Here is a 12,278-nt window from a genome sequence, read left to right on the forward strand (position 1 = left end):
ATAAATAAGATGCTTACATTATATATATATATATGTATATATACAGATATATATATATATATATATATATATATATATATATATATATATATATATATATATATATATATATATATATATATATATATATGCATACACACACATGCATATATGTAGAAGAAGGCAGGTTACAAAGATGGTGCATGGAATTCAGGTGGCCTAGATGTAGGGAAGGCAAGTAGGCTAGATGGTGCAGGGAATCTCTGGCACATGTGGTTGATTTGCAACAAGATATTCACAGTGTATGATCTTGTCAGATCTCACGTCATGCGTGTGCACTTTGGGAAGGGGAGGCAACTCAGATGTTTCCTCTAACGAATTTGACTGCAAAAGTGATCTCCATGAACATGTGAAATCAGAGCACGCTGTGAGGAGGGAGTGTCGATGCAGAAACTGCTCATGACACCTTCAAAATCCAAGTTAACTCAGAATCAACATGTTGGCACATAATGGGCCCATCCAAGGGTGGGCCAGGAGATGGAAAAGCTAGCACTGCTGAGATGCACCACTACCAGCCGAGGCATGTGCTGTCCTCCCTGTGCACCCACCCAAACCAGACGACATGCAGGGTGAGTTGAAGAAAGAGGAGGAGAAGAATGGTCTCATTAACTCCACACAGGATCGATGCCGGCAGGATCTCTAGCAGTGCCATGCACCATCTGCTAATGTGGCAGTTGGGTCAGAGGTCATTCGTGTAGAGGAGCCAGGGTGCAATGGGAATAATGAGATGGCACCCTGGGACGAACCGACCCCCGGCACAAACTCACTCAAGTTGGATCAGCAGCAGAACCTGTCTTTGTCAACACCAGACTCCTTTGTGATGGAACTCAGTTGGTCTGAGGAGCTTGAACTCATGCCTTCAGAGTCAGAGGTGTGACAGAGACAGGCAGAAGTGTGCCCTGGCGTTTGCAGGTGGAGTGGATTCTTAGAACAGTAGGGCTGAAATCAAAGAGAAGAGGAAATGAAAAATGGTCCATTCCAAGAAGTTTTTCAAAAGTGTGTGTGGGAGAGAAGAGGGGGATAAAGATTGAGGGGGTGATTTTCCCACACCCCTGCCTCTACCTTCCTCAAACACAGGCTTTCCAGTAAATAATCTTATTTTCTAGGTCAATTTTTGCTACTCTTTCTTCCTTTGAATCATACGCATAAGGTGATTAAATACTCCATCTAAATAACATGTCATTAAACTTCTTACTTAGTTTAAAGTATGCCCCTGGATTTTGTTTTGTTAGCAGTCCCAAAATATTTATTTGGCAGTTGTCCATCCATAATCTACCTTAACTGGTAATTACCTAAACAAAATTATAATGTGTATAAAATTAGTACTAGTTCACAAAGTTTACAGCCTTAGTCGAAGGGTTCTAAATATCTGTTCAAAAGGGCGGAGGCCAAGTCTCAAGACGCATTTCTGTTCATCACAATTTATGTTTTTAAAGGAAGAAGTTTGAAGTTTTTTACTGTGTAGAGTTATATGCAGTTACATCTCTTGTATTCCACAACAGAACAGGCTGACACAACTTTACAGCAAGTATTTTAAATCTCTGCATATTTCAATCATCATCCTAACGAACACAAGTAAATTGTAAAAAAAATCAATTTCAAGAGATATTTGGCTAAAATATTATTTGGTCTGAGGAGCTTGAACTCATGCCTTCAGAGTCAGAGGTGGGACAGAGACAGGCAGAAGTGTGCCCTGGTGTTTGCAGGTGAAGTGTAGTCTTAAAACAATAGGGCTGAAATCAAAGAGAAGAAAATATGAAAAATTGTCCATTCAAAGAAGTTTTTCAAAAGTGTGTTTGGGAGAGAAGGGGGAAGGAGAGATGGAGGGGGTGATTTTCCTCCCCAAACTATATAGTAGCATCTTCCCACACCCCTGCCTCTACCTTCCTCAAACCCAGGCTTTCCAGTAAGAAATCCTATTTTCTAGGTCAATTTTTGCTACTTTTTCTTCCTTTGAATCACATGCATAAGGTGAATAAATATTCCATCTAAATAACATGTCATTAAACTTCTAAACATTTATTTCAAAACCTGTGTGGCTTTGTCTTAGATGGACCCTGGCATTACAAAGAAATGAGCCCTGAAACCTTGATATTTATGATATTATATTCATGATATTATATTAAGGATGGACAAAATAGTTGAATGAAATGTTCATTAAAGCATATTTATCATAGACCTAACCACTAATAAATTATTATTGGTAGAAATGCACACGGAAAGGACACCGTTGATCATCATTCTGGTCTACATACCAAGAATAAGCAGAAAGAAATTGATAGGATTTACCACCTTTACAGGATATAATAAATAATGAGTTCATGCAGGGAAATAGGAGAGTAACATTTGTAACAAATGATAGTGATTTAAGATTGTAATAAGATAAATGGCAAAGAAGAGATGGTGATTAGTTCGGAGACTAGTTTATGCACATGAATTCACTGTATGGAGAAAGGAATTGAGTTCTGCAGTTTAAAGATGGAGATTAGCCATTAGTTTCTCCTTGTATGACACTAAGAGACATAGGTATGCATGAAAATTGCCAGGTGACTCAGATAGGTATTAGTTAGATATTTAATACTGAGATTTAAGTAGAATTAAGCATTAAATTATAAGTTTACACAAATGAAACTAGTGTAAAAAGAATTGTAAAAATGCTGTCTGAGGCTCTGGAAAGTCTAAAAAGTAAGGGAGGAATTGGTGCACTATACAGTAATGCAGACTGATTGTTATTTGTCCAATGTCATTGGCTTGCTGGTCATATTATACTTTCAAGGGGAGAGTACTAGGAAGGGAGAGGAGGTGAAGAATTGAATGAATTTGTACAAGTGATTTAAATTATAAATTTATTTTCCCCAAGAATGCACATTATTTTAATGCTGGAATATGTATGATCAGCTACAATGTTACCATGTCTGACCAATGACTTCTATCTTCATGCATTGATGCAAAAATTGATGAATGAATATCCCCTACTGGAGAAGTAGATCATGTTATGGCAATGTCAACTTCCTCTTTAACAATGATCATGTCATCTGGGATGCCACAGCCCTCTTGTCAATAGAATCACTGCCAATCAAGCTGTCAGAATAATACTCCTCAGTTTCACCAGGAATGTATCACAAAGCATTAAAATGCCATAATTCATTTATTCAAATATCAATTTTATTAATCTTTCCAAAGAAATACAACAGCCGAATATGTAATTAGTTAAATAATAAACAGAGGTAATTCACTTTTAGAAAAGGGAACCTTTGACAAGATACGGTGTGAGGATATGGAAAGTCTAAAGAGTTGGGGTGACATTGGTGCACTATACAGGAAGGCACATTGTTTTTTAATTGCCCAAAGTCATCGGCTTGATACTATTATGGGACTAAATAAATAAATGATGCAAACTTCATCAAAGACTAAGAAGGGCTGACTATATTTTTCACCCAAAAAGCCAATTTTTTGCTCAATGTGCGAGTGTTTTTTTGTCATTCAAGTTCCAAAGTCAATGAAACTGAATTTTCAACACTTTTGAGAAAATCAAAACCATCTATCTTAATAAATTGTACATAAAATCAAATTCGAATTACAATGTTTACATTACTCTATCCTGAAAAAGTGGTATTTTCATTAAAATTCAAATGACTGCGTTTGATCACAGAGACAATAAAATAATATTTTCACATTTTAATCAAGGAACATGTCAGGAAATATTAATTTTTAGCCAAATTTGTCCTCCTTATTAATATTGTTCATATTATTAGATACAACTGACATCTTCTCGATTGGTTAATACGTATTTCCTTGAAAGATAGCTTCCCCTCTTGGATGTGATTATAGAATTCCGTTAGCTTCTCCATGATGGCAAAACATACCAACCAGGGATAATTTTCAACCTCCATAACCTAATAGAATATCCCATAACCATGTATTAACAATAAAATGCACGTAACTCCTCTCGCCTAAACTTCAACATACATTTAGACAGCAATGTACGGAATATATTATATTAACCAAATACCAATTCATTTAAGATATCTCAAAAACAAAATTTTTGAAACACCAAAAGCAGACAACTGAACTTACTTCGGCATCTATTATATCCTCTATAGTGTGTTCCAGCATGATTTGTAATTTACTATTCTTGCCGAAAACATTGATCAACAGACCGCGAGTGTTAAAACATAATCTGCAGACTTCAAATGCGTGTTTATCGCACATTATGAAGGTTTTAGAGTACGCCGAATGATTTACTGGACAATCTAACGTTAGAAAAATAATGCAATATGTCAACATTTATTGAACTTGTATTAAAATGTATTAAAACAGCTGGAAAAACTAAGTATACAACTTTATAGCAGGGCATTTGCATTTCGTATTTCATCTGTTACACCCATTTGAGAAGTAAAGTTAAGGTTTGAAATAAATAATCTTAATCCGATCCCAAACATTTGGGGCTATTTAATTGTAATCTATTAATTAGGTAAATGAAAATAATCAACCCTTTTATACATGTTTATTAGGCGATGAAGAATGACAGCCATTCTTTGATATAGAGTGGAAAACAAAAAAATTAATTACTTCGTAAATGTTAGGATCAATCAATCGTTAGATCTGGGAAATTTCTTAAACACATAATTTAAAGCGAAAGCTAGCGAAATAGACTTCTGAACTCACTTTAACATTTATTAAATCCTCTATTTTCTTTTCCAGCATGAATTGTAAATTAGTCTTCTCGCCGAAACATTAATGAACACTTCACGACTGTTCAAACACTCTCTGCATAGTTAAAATTCGGCTTTATCGGAAATGCTGATCGTTTTCAAGTGTACAGAAGAATTGAACTAAAAACCAACTATAGAAGTACAAAGCCGTTTTTCACACATTATTTCACGAATCATTTTAAGTTTTCAATAAAGGCGTAACTCACAAAATACGTAACTCGTCTGCTGGCCACTTGCATTTCGTTCTTCAGTTGTTACGACGTTGTTTTGAATGGAAAAGGAATGGGTTGTTTTGGAAGGAGAGGATCTTATTCCAGATAACACACATGAAAATCTTTTTCGCGATTACTCAGATTTCATTCAAGGCTGAGTAATGGAAAATGGGAATTCGCCTTTCTTAAGATATTGATGAGCTTTTGTTGTATAAATGAAATCACTTAAATAAATAAATGAAAACAATTCTGTTGCGTTCTTTCATTTCAAAGTTTTTTTCGATGCAAACATTCAAGATTAACCAATAATACAGGCATCTATCAGCCAACGTAATCCTAAAGTAATGCAAGTATATTGTAAGTCCTACTGTGCCGTTTTCCCATTCGGTTTCTTTAAGAATACACGCCAAATTAAGTATTCGATAGTTGACGTCCCCTTCTCTGAAATACGAAAAATGTTATGAACTATATTCCAATATATATAATTGACTTCATGCTAATATTATTTATTTCATAAACCCTAGGTAAATTTATTTAAATTCATTCCGATATGATCATACTTACTTACGTAAAGTATGTACGTTCTTAGGTGAATATTACACTGTCATATTCATGAAATCAGCCTAACTTGAAGAACTCTTGTTAGAGTTATAAACTAGTAATGGGTATAGGAGTATCTGAGCGGTAGAGTATCTTAAGATTATATCATTGAGCCATTATACCATTATTATCTTGAGATTATGAAAAAATCTGATCGTTTGAGCTGCCATAATAACGAACACCTAGCTTTAATTATACGAATGTGAGTGAGAATATTATCTAAGGATTATATCACAGATGGGAAACGAAGCTATTCAACATATAGTCCATGTCTGAGGCTGCTATCAGGTGCGAGTAGGGAGAGAAGAGTCAATATGAGCTGTTTGAAAAGTATGACTATGACATGCTGTCCATTCTGTTGTCACCTGTCCTTATAATTGGAGCCTTTTCTAATATGAGTATGGAGAAAAATTCAGGTTAAGCAGACAGGATAGAAAACGGACAGAAATTCGCAAATAAGGGAGGGGTTTAAGAATTGTTTAAGAAATCCACAGGATGCATAATTAATGCGTTTTTATGATGCATGAAATCGTTAATTCAATGAAAATACATGCATAAAAACTTATTATTCATTATTATACTAACAGAGAACTGCCATTAAAACTTGGATTTATAGCAAGTTTTTACTGGAGTAAACTGGTTAAGAAAAATCTAAATATTAATTTTTAGCTATTACTAATAAGGAATGCCTATTAATTCACACATGAGTAGTGTAGAAAGGGCGACTCCAGCACAGCTGCGCCGGAAGTGCGCGCGGCGGCCATCTTGGAAATCCGGCGCCGGTGCTGCCACCTATATTGAGTTTGAAAACAAAAGCGCAACGAAAAGCGGCGCTGGAATTCCAATGTGGTTTTTGGGGCCACGTGCGAGTTGGGAGGAGGAAGTACTTTGCGGCGGCGGTGGTGGTGGCGGCGTTGGGGCTCCCTAACCGCGTGACCGCAGTTGCCTGAAATTCTTCTGAGATGCATGCGTTTAAGAATGCTAAAATATTATCATTGCTATTATATTGGTATTTTTGAGAAAAACAAAAAAAGCTAAAACGACAAAGCGGTGTGTTTCCCCCCTCCCCTTCCCTTCCCATCCCTTCCCATCCCCTCCCCTCCCCTTCCCCTCCCCTCCCCTTTCCCTTCCCGCCGAACTTGTTCGTGCTTGTTTTGGATCAATTTAAACAAACACTATAGGTGAAAACATTAATGATATTAATAAATAAAATTCCATTTATATTAAAACAATAATTAACAACACTGAACACCAGCCTTTCCGATGCTTGTTGTAACACGCAAGGGATGCTTATTTAAACTGGAACGGGAGATCAGGATTAAGAAATAAAACACATTATCACACTTTTTCCATTTTTATTTTATCTTTTTTTATGCACAAAATAGTTATGTCACTTTGGGGAGGGGCGCTCTGTGATTCCAAGCCGCAAATGAAATAAAGAAAAAAAGGAAAAAAACATCTTTTACAATCAATGAATTGGAAAGGTTACATATAATTTGAAATATAATTTGAATTTTATATATAATTACAATCAATGAATTGAAAAGGTTACATATAATTTGAAACTAGTGATAGTGAAATGTAGATAGGATACTATTACTTATATATCACTATATATGGTCTGTTTGTTTTGGAAATTTACATCGATTTAAAAACAGCTAAAATTGAAAGATGAAAAATGCCATGCAAATAATTACTCGATCAATGAAATGGTCAATACAAGACTGAAGTAAAAAGATAGTACATACCAGGAGAGGATAACACACCGGGTTCCGTCCCAGTTCAGGCTCCATTTCTCATCATTGGTATTATAAGTCTTTAAATCACTTTCATCCTCAAATATTGAGGTATATTGTTTGGGAAGCCAAATCTTCCGTTTGGCTTCCCCTTCGTATTGAATTAAGGCTACCAACCCCTCCCCGTACTTCCCGTTAACCTTTTCTAGGCTTAATATTATATATTTTTTATTAACGCTCAACTCCTCTTTTTTTAAAAATGCAAGGGTGTTCTTATTCACCACCGTCAGTAGGCCGTTCAACTTATCCATCTGAAAGGAATGAATTAATTTGTGTATATTTTTTTACATCGGTAAATTGTATTAATAGGTAAATTGTATTAATAAAGAAAAAAATGAGAAAGGATAACTTACCTTTAAATTGGGTTTTTTTGTTAAAATCGATGTGAGCTGTTCGAAGGAGGAAGATAAAAATTAATGAAAGAAATATGAATAATAAGTAATAATTTTCTAAGGCACGTCATCTTACCTTTCCCTTGTCTTGATTTACTTCGAATGGCGCTCAGGGCGACACCCTCTGGATATATACGCGGAGAAGAGCGGATGTTTTTATGAGAGAACCGGATGGATTATATGGAAAATATTGCCAATGTGTCTAGTTTAAGGTTCGTTACAGAAGAAAAATATTTTTTTAAAACGTAACGAAAATATTTTTTACCAAGTGGGAAGGTCTCTCTCTCTCCCTCGACGGAAACGTGATGACATAACTCGACGGAAACGTGATGACAAAAATTAACATAATAAAATTTGTTTCACGCAGAGAAATAACTGGGCAAAAATATAATTCGAAGCTAAACGAAATTTGGTTAAAGAATCGAATGAATGAAATTGTTGAAGATACCGATGCGAAATGTTGCATTAAACATAAACTTGTGAAGCAGTTATACCTAAACTTAATTCGAATGAATGAAAAACCTAGCAAACTAATGTCCGAATGTAAATTATATTACAATCCAAATTTCAGTAATAATTTCGAGACATTAGCAGGAAATAAATGTCGAAAGTTGCAGCAAAGAAAAAAATATTTACTATGTTACGAATCCATGGCACCTTCCCCATAATGAATATTGAATAATGTGATTCCTACCTCATGATAAATAAAAAAGCATACATATATATATAAAATCGAAAAAAACCGATATATAGTAAATAATGTGGTCTCGAAAAATGACCAACCTTAAAAAACCCCAGTGTGCATCATGCAATAATAATACATAGGCCTATGCGTTATAATATTATTTTTCTGGAAAAAAAATAAAAACTGCAATGCTAAAATTTTAGCCTTCTTAAACGCGTACATCCTCCCCATGCGAGAGGAGTCCTCGCTCTCCATATCTTATCTCCTTCCTCCAGCGGTTTCCGGCTCTGCGCTCCCGCCGCTGTCTGTTCACGGGAAAAATATTTTCCTTCCGACTCCTCCTTTCTTCTGCTGCCGCCAGTAGTGCGAAGGCTAACGAAAATATATATAGTTTCCTCTTCACCCCATCAGTCGCTTGCTAGCAATCCACGCGTGAGTAGTGGGGGTTTTTGTGAAGCAATGGAGCAACAATTTTGTGACGTGTGCTACACATATTATCGAAATTTACAAAGCCACCAAAACTCCGATGTGCACCGAAGGCATGAATTACGACAATTTGGCGGTGAAATTCGACCAATAATCGAACTACAGTCGGCTGCGCAGAATCGATTGAAAACATATTGGGTGAGTAGAATCGAAGAAATATCCGATGTTGTGACATTTTTGGGAGCAATCAAAAGCACAATAAGGGATAAAATAACCGAACAACTTCAAAGTAATCCATTGAAAATTAATGTAATTTTAAAATGCCGATTTGTTAAAGATGAGCAATTCGATGATCGATGTTTCAAAACTAAGAACGTTAGAGTGTTTCAGGCCGACGATGTCGATGAGATATTAGATTTAATGTATTCGAAACTATTAAAAGAAAAAAGTGAGCATAGCGCGAGAGGGAGTGGATGGATTTTATCGGTGGTTGAAGGGTTAGAACTCCGAATAAATAGATACACCCCTTTGGGGGGGTCTACATATATTGAACTTCCAAAGAAAATCAAAAACACCGAGGCTGTAATTAACGTAAAAAATACCGATTTGTTTTGTTTTAAATATGCAATTTGGTCGAAGAACATATCCCTAAATTCGCAAAGAGTTTCCAAATATAATACCGAAGCGTTCAGAACCGGTTACGATTGGAAATGTATAAGCTATCCAGTAGAAATCCGAGCAATTACAAAATTCGAAAAAACCAACAATATTTCGATTAATGTTTTCGGTTTGGATGAAAAGCAAAATGTATATCCGTTGAAAGTAGTCGAGCGAGAGTTTCTAGACCACAGAGATTTGCTATTTTTGACCGAAAACGAAAAAAGTCATTTCTGCTGGATTAAGAACTTTAACCGACTAGTGAAACATCAAGTGACGAAACACACGGGATTCTGTTATGTATGCAAAAGATGTTTTAAACGTTGCCAATCCAAAAAATCCTTTGATGCTCACAAGGAAGATTGCAACCGAAATTCGCCATCGAAAATAATCCTCCCAAACGACGACGAGGCTTTTTTAAAGTTTAAGAATTACTCGCATACAACTCGAGTTCCATTCGTAGTTTACGCCGACTTTGAGTGTTTACTACCGCGCGTTTTATCTTGTCAGCCTTTGAATGAGCATTCGTACACGCAAATGCGACAACATCACGAAGCGATGTCATTTTGCATGCTCATGGTTTCCAGTACGGGGGAATTTTTCGAGCCCGTTCTTTACCGCGGGAAAGATGCGATCCAGGTCTTTCTGGAAAAACTCAAAGAAATGGCGCTTTTTGCACGAGACAAATACCGAAATGTAGTACCGATGCAAGCAATGAGCGAAGACGAGTTGATTGCATTCGACACATGCTCTATTTGCCATATATGCGGCCTCGAGTTGGGCGCGGACCGTGTCAAAGATCACGATCACCTCTCCGGCAAATTTCGAGGTGCAGCCAATTATGCGTGCAATATAAATTATCAGCAACCGAGATTCCTCCCAGTTTTCTGTCATAACCTGTCAAATTATGACGCGCATCTCATCGTGCCGCATCTCGGCTCGGATGATTTCAGAATAACATGCATACCGAACAATGAGGAAAAATACATTTCATTTTCAAAATATGTAGATTCAAGATTCTCATACCGATTTATCGACACCTTTCGATTTATGAGCACATCACTTTCGAAATTGGTCGATATTCTTCCAGCCGAAAAATTTAGGCAAACTGCGCGCATCTTCCGAGATAAACTAGAATTCGTCACACGAAAAGGCGTTTTCCCGTATGAATATGTAGATTCATGGGAAAAACTCAACGAAACATGCTTGCCGCCGATTGAACATTTTTATAGCACACTGACGGAAGATACAATTACCGAAGACGATTATGCATTTGCTCGAAAGGTGTGGGACGAATTTGATTGCAGTACCCTGGGAGTCTATTCCGATCTTTACTTAAAAACCGATGTTCTTTTACTATCCGATGTTTTCGAAAACTTCAGAGATTCTATGATATCGATCTATGGGCTGGACCCCGCATGGTATTTCACTATGCCAGGCCTTTCTTTCGATGCTATGCTTAAGCAAACCGGAGTCAAACTCGAATTGTTAACCGATTATGATATGATTCTTATGTTCGAAAAAGGCATTCGAGGAGGCATAAGCCAATGTATTAAACGGTATGCCGAAGCTAATAACGAATATATGAATCAGTTTGATCCCGAAAAGGAGTCGAAATATCTAGGATATATCGATGCAAATAATTTATACGGATATTGCTTATCGGAATCACTTCCGATCGGAGGCTTCAAATGGGTTGAAGTGGGGGAGGCGGTGGACGTTATGACAATCCCCGACGACTCTCCCAAAGGCTATCTTTTGGAAGTCGATCTGAAATATCCGCCCGAACTTCACGATTCACACTCCGATTTACCATTTTGTTGCGAGCATAAGGTCCCGCCGGGGAGTAAACACCCAAAATTATTAACGACGCTTGACGATAAGGAGAATTATGTTGTCCACTACCGAGCATTGAAACAGGCGATAGCTGCCGGTTTACGAGTTACGAAAATACACAAAATAATCGAATTCGAGCAATCCCGATGGATGAAACCATACGTCGATTCCAATACGAAAAGGCGTAAATTAGCAAATTCCGATTTCGATAAGGAACTGATGAAATATGCAACAAACAGCGTATTCGGGAAAACATGCGAGAACGTACGAAATCGGAAAAATATCGAACTTGTCAACAATGAAAAGCGATTAGACAAACTGATTTCGAGTTCTATGTTTCTCGATCGAACGATCTTTGCAGAAAATCTCATAGCCGTTCACCTGAGAAAAACATCAACCAAGATGAACAAGCCGCTTTATATTGGGCAAACCGTTTTAGATAATTCAAAAGTATTCATGTACGATTTCTTCTACAAGCACATGAAAAGAAAAAATGTAAACTTGTGTTACATGGATACCGACAGCTTCATAATGGAAATGCCGATAAATTTTTACAAAGATATTAAACGGAACAGCTCTCTTTACGATACATCCAATTATCCACCCGACCATCCTTGCTATTCAAAAGCTAACGAGAAAGTAATCGGTAAAATGAAGGACGAGTGTGCTGGAAAGATTATGACGCATTTTATCGGATTACGAAGCAAATTATATTCCTACCGTGTGCAGGGAGGATGTGTGAGGAAACGTGCAAAAGGCGTAAAAAGAGCAACGCTCAGCAAGACGATCACATTCGAAGACTATGTTACCTGCTTACGTGAAAATTCAACGGCATTCAGATCGATGTTTCTGATTAGATCGAAGGAGCATAAGCTGGCCACCGTAAAAATAAATAAAATTGCATTGAGTTCCAATGACGA

General features: G+C 36.8%; 1 protein-coding gene across 1 annotated transcript in view; it reads left to right on the forward strand.

Annotated features, from left to right (window-relative positions):
* Positions 1-12,278, forward strand: part of LOC139692866 (zinc finger protein 85-like) — a 49,429-nt gene that overhangs the window by 1,397 nt on the left and 35,754 nt on the right. The gene's annotated exons all lie outside the window — the stretch shown is intronic.

The sequence above is a fragment of the Hetaerina americana genome, unplaced genomic scaffold (assembly GCF_022747635.1).
Source record: "Hetaerina americana unplaced genomic scaffold, ioHetAmer1.1.p SCAF_422, whole genome shotgun sequence".
In the NCBI taxonomy this organism is placed as follows: domain Eukaryota; kingdom Metazoa; phylum Arthropoda; class Insecta; order Odonata; family Calopterygidae; genus Hetaerina; species Hetaerina americana.